Source organism: Gossypium raimondii, chromosome 3 (assembly GCF_025698545.1).
Source record: "Gossypium raimondii isolate GPD5lz chromosome 3, ASM2569854v1, whole genome shotgun sequence".
NCBI classification, from domain to species: domain Eukaryota; kingdom Viridiplantae; phylum Streptophyta; class Magnoliopsida; order Malvales; family Malvaceae; genus Gossypium; species Gossypium raimondii.
Window position 1 is genome coordinate 13049556 of NC_068567.1, and position 6000 is coordinate 13055555.

Genomic DNA, 6000 nt, shown 5'->3' on the forward strand with positions numbered 1-6000 from the left:
CTAGTTGTATAGTGAGAGGTGTATTATCTACACCGATCACTAGAGCTTCAAGTACCTCCTTACTCAAAAGGAGTTGAATCTTAGGCAGCGTTGATGGATTGAGCTGCTCAAAGATTATGACTGTACAATAGAGTATCATCCCAGTAAGGCCAATATGGTTACCGGTGCTCTCAGTCATAGAGCGATGACTGATTTGAGAGCGATGTTCACTCGTCTTAGTCTGTTTGATGACGGGGGTCTATTAGCCGAGTTGCAAGTTAAGCCGACTTGGATTGGGCAGATTCGGGAAAAGCAGTTAGTGGATGAGTCTTTGGGTTTACGATTTCGTTAGGTTGAGAGTGGCAGCACATCTGATTTTGGACTGAATAAGGATGGAGTTTTGTGTTTCTGAGGACGTGTTTGTGTACCGAATGATTCTGATTTGAGGTTATCGATTCTGTGAGAGGCGCATAGTAGCCCTTATGCTATGTATCCTGGTGGTAATAAAATGTATCGGGATCTTTGGAAGCTGTACTAGTGGCGAAGTTTGAAACGAGAGGTAAAAGATTTTGTTGCTCGTTGTCTGACGTGCCAGCAAGTTAAGGCTGAGCCTCAGTTGCCTTCGGGCTTGTTACAACCTGTTAAGATTCCCTTGTGGAAATGGGAATGAGTGACGATGGATTTTGTTAGTGGGTTGCCTTTAACACCTACTAAGAAGGATTCTTTTTGGGTTATCATGGATTGATTGACAAAGTCCACCCATTTTATTCCAGTCTAAACAGACTTTTCTTTGTAGAAGTTAGAAAAGCTCTACATCTCCGAGATTGTAAGACTACATGGGGTTTCAGTTTCAATAATTTCTAATAGGGATCCTCGCTTCACTTTTCAGTTCTGGAAGAAACTTCACGAAGCTCTGGGCTCAAGATTGGACTTCAATACTGTGTTCCATTCTCAGACTGATGGTGAATCTGAGAGGGTGATTTAGATACTGAAGGATATGCTACGGAGTTGTGTAATTGACGTCCGAGGTAGTTGGAAGGATTTCCTACCATTAGCTGAGTTCGCCTACAATAATAGTTTCTAGGCTAGCATCCCGATGGCACCTTACAAGGCTCTGTATGGTCGTAAGTGTCGTACTCCTCTATGTTGGACTAAGTTGGGTGAGCGACGGGTTTTGGGTCCTGAGTTGGTTTCCGAGACTGAAGAAAAGGTTAGGCTGATTCAGGATCGTTTGAAGGTGGCTTCTGATAGACAGAAGTCTTACACAAATCTGAAAAGGAGAGATATCGAGTACTTTGTGGGGGACTTCGTATTTCTTAAGGTATCTCCGTGGAAGAAAGTTATGAGGTTTGGTCATAAGGGCAAGTTGAGCCCTAGGTTCATTGGGCCGTAGCAGATTCTGAAGCGTGTGGGACAGGTCACTTATTAGCTAGATCTACCTCTAGAGTTAGACCGTATCCATGATGTGTTTCACATCTCGATGTTGAGGAGATCGAGGTTAGACAGGAATTGACGTTTGAGGAGGAGCCGATTCAGATTTTGCATCGAGATATTAAGGTTTTGAGGTGGAATTCCATGTCTTTGGTTAAGGTTTTGTGGCAGAATCATGGCACTGAGGAAGCCACGTGGGAACTTAAGGACCTAATGCGTTAGTAGTATCATTATATGTTCGGATCAAGTAAATTTCGAGGCTGAAATATCTTTTAAGAGGCAGAGTTGTAATGCCCTGAATAATTTAAGTCTATTTTTGTGAAATCTGACATAAATATGTATTTGCTTCAGTGGTTAGTGGTCTTGGGTGTGTGTGTGAGGTCTAGGGTTCAAGTCTCATTTATGGAAAATTTTGTTATTTTTTTATTCCAAGCCTTATCTCTGTTGGGTGGGCTTATAATATATTGTTTGTAAACTCATATCAGAATGAGTCTGCTGGTTCGAGTGGTAAGGAGTTAGCTTTCCTTGAGGTCTCGTGTTCGAATCCTTGTACAAGTGTGTATGTTAATTTTTACGACAGTTGAGTGATAGAGGTTCGGTGGAAGTGGAATTCTGAGGTAGTTGAGAGTTTGTGGGTCGGTTAGTAGTGGGATAATGTGAGGGTTGAGATATTGTAGGGATTAATTTGAATTTTTATTTTAATTTCGTAATTTTTTCTCTCTCTCTGATGTGTTCTTCTCTGTTCCTCTATCAATTTCTTTTCTTTTCTTTCTTGATTTTGGTCTTATTTCTTTCCTTTGATTTTTGGTCCCTTCGCGTGCTTTGTAGGTAAGATTTCGCTATGGTTTGAGGGAGATGTTGTGTAATGCTTTAGTTTCTGTAGGTGTTTTGGGCTGATTTGTTATACTGTTTTGATAGGTGTTTCTCAGGGAATCCGAGACCCTTCGGTTGCGTAATGAAGTTTTAGGGCTACTATTGTCGAGGGTAAGTTTTTGAATCGTTTAAGTATGAATTTGTGTTGCGATTTTGCATATGGTTGCGCTGTGCTCAAGGGGGTGTCTCGTTTTCGTTTAGAATTGTGAAATCATTTTGATTGTGGGTGTTTTGTGATAATTTTAGGTTCTGTTCATTCCGGGGGTGCGTTTTCTTTGAAAACAAACCAGGTTTGTACTCCTAACATGAAAAATCGAGCTTCGACGAAAACCAAAAATGAAGTTTGTCGACGCCACACGGGCGTGTGCCCGGCCGTGTGGCTGGCCGCCTGTGAGACACTACCGTGTGACTGACGAAGGTGTGGCCATGCGGATGGCAGGGTCGTATGATGGTGTGAGTGTGGTTGTGTAGGCCACACGGACGTGTGGGTTTTGGGCCAAGCCGTGTGGGCTCACACGGCATGTGGGCCCAGAATTCTAAAATTTTCCCTAGGGTCGCACAAATTGTTTCGGTCAACTGTGGGCCTACCGTAGGGTCGATAAAGGCTAACCAAACCCTAATTCTTGTGATCTGATATTCTGATAGTCTGATCTGAGTATGGCACTAATATGTATGTCTAACTGTTCTGTTTGAGTATATATATGTTATCTGTATACGAACATGTTAAGCATGTTAATTTTGTATTTTGTATTTGTGGTTGGGGTGGGATTTGTATATGTGGAGGAAGTGATCTGTCGCATCGACACTATATGGTGTGTTGGGATGGGTGGGTGTTTTTAACTGCACATGATTTGATGGGATGATCGAAGATGGTGTCTAGAGGATGGGGGTAGGATTCTGTATATCTGCCTTGCTTATCTGATTATGATATCTGTATCTGTCATGGACTTAGGTCCCAATTTGTATATGACTGTATGTGAAATTCTATGTATGTTGCATGACTATTTCTATTGGGTTACACACTGAGTATACGAAAACTCACATTTGTTGTCTGTTCTGTTCAGATAATCCACAAACATAGGCAGGTCGGTGCGACGGAGGCTCAGCGGTGACCTCTTGATGGGAAACTATTTCCATTTTTATTATTTAATGGTTTTTACTGAAATTTCTGATTTTGGTGAGAGTTTTGTAATTTTTCGACTGTTTGGTTTAAATTTTTGGTCTAGTTGCGTTATGATTTCTAAACTGTGACGACTCGACAAAATATCGATTTTACACGAACAAAGGTTATTTCTAAAAACACGAGCATGGTTTTGTTTTAAATAGTTTTTCAACTTCTGTTGCGAAATGATTTGGTTAACCTTAAGGGATAACATGTAACGGTCAGTAATGAATTTATATATGAATACATTTTGTTAAACTTGGACGTTTTATCGAAGGATCATTAGTTTCAAAACTCTTTTTCGTGGCGCTCCTAGATTCGGCCATAACGTTTAGGCCGAGTTTTGGGTGTTACAGGAATTCATAGGCCAAGACATGGGTAAATGATATCCTTTCATTGGTATTGGATAATAGATGAAAAGTAAACGTGGCCATGGGTCATTCGTCTTTGTGATGAATGACTTTATTACTATTTGATATCAATTGATTTTTAATTAAGGAAGATGTAATGGTTACCATGAGATAAAATATGACCATGTTGGGAGAATGGATGTATCCCAAATAGATTAAAGATATCCTATGAGGGTAACACACTTATGATAAGGTCATTGGATGAACACTTATCGAGTAACTTTTGATGAATGACTTTATTACTATTTGATATCAATTGATTTTTAATTAAGGAAGATGTAATGGTTACAATGGGATAAAATATGACCATGTAGGGAGAGTGGATGTATCTCAAATAGATTAAAGATATCCTATGAGGGTAACACACATATGATAAGGTCATTGGATGAACACTGATCGAGTAACTTTTGTAATGGTATGTAATTTTGGTGACCTTAGTCATGATACTGTAGTGGAATGACTTCGTGACTAAATGATTTTATAATTAATAAGCAAAAAGTTGAAACCTAATTATAAATAATTTAAGCTCTAATCACATATGTCCAATCAATCCCTCCGCTGGCTCGTTGAAACTAGAAATGAATTTCCTGTTGAATCAAATGAACATAAATGGATAGAAATGATAAAGTTAGAGAAATGAGTTACATTCAGAAATGAATGTGGTTTCTCACTAAGTATGGAAATGACCTGAGAATTAATTTAAAGTTTTTCGAATTGTTATTTAATTAAATAATTGAAGTTTGAAAATGAAATTGATTTAATTGGTCATAGTGAATCTGTTGAATGTAGAAATTAAATATATTTTCTCATAGATTCTTTTATGATAAAATTTCCATTATTTTAATGAATTAGAATTGGGTTGAAAAATTATTTAATTGAAAAATAATTAATTTAAATTAATTTAATAAATAATGTTTATTTTGGGAAATAGAAAAACATGTACTGGGTTGGATTAAATTATAAAGTGTTGGGTTTAAAGTCTGGGAAAGACATATAATTAGACCCAATACATGAGAGGCCCGAATCCCCATCAGAATACATATGAGGGGAATCACTCGCTATTAGGCCCTCTCTCTCCTAGTTCAATTAGGGGATTGTTTTTTTCTATCAAAGAAACATTAAATGCATTCTACTAATTCATCTAGGATTTCACTTTCTCTCCCTATAAATAGATGACACAGGTAGTGCTAAAAACAAAACAAGTTATATAAAACTTTGAAATATTGTTATTCTTCCCTTTAATAGTGAGAAATTATTTCTAAGTATAAATTCTATTTTCCAAGAATAACAATTCTACCGATTTGTATAAGAGAGAGTTTTAATTTTCGACTGAAAGTAAAGAAAATATTTCCTAGTTATGTGTTTGATTCGAAAGTGTTCGAGCCCATAGTTGAAGCAATTCGTGGTATAAGAATAGTAAAGAAGGTTGTTTATTTGAAATTTAGGAATGACAAGGATCCATCTAACCCAAAACACAGGTGCGATTTCGGGAAAAAGTTTATTACTATAAATATCACAAACATACTCAGTTTTCAAAATTTTATTTTTTCCGTTGTGCAAGAAAATCGTTTTCAAATTGGATTGTTTCCAACACTACCTACTACCCTTCCCTTTTTTGTTTAAAAGATTTTCCAAAATATACTCGAGCAACTTGGCCAAGAGATCATTCCTTTTTGTTTTGGCCTTTTGAATGTTGACTTGCAATTGTTGGATAACTTTCTCCTGTGAGGCAATCTTAGCATCAAGGTGGTGTAGAATTCTTCGATCAAAGGTTGAGATTTGTATTGTTATGCCATCGTCAATGCCAACTCTATAGGCACTGTCTCCACAGGTTTTTTTGTTGCTTCAAATTTGCCCATTACATGGGCTATGAATTCCACTATTATAAATGATGCTACATACTACAGAAGTCGTATACCTAATGCACCAGCTTTCGGTTCCTTATGTATTTGAAATCTAGCTTTTACTTACATCAAATTATATGAGTCACACACACATAGTAGTTGTGAACAATAACTATCAACTACAATATATTCTTCCTCAGTTGTTGACAAGGAGATGAAATAATTATTCTTGTTGAACCATGACACTCGATTGGGTCCAATATAGAAACATCCACTTGAAGTGCTTTGTCTTTCATCTATA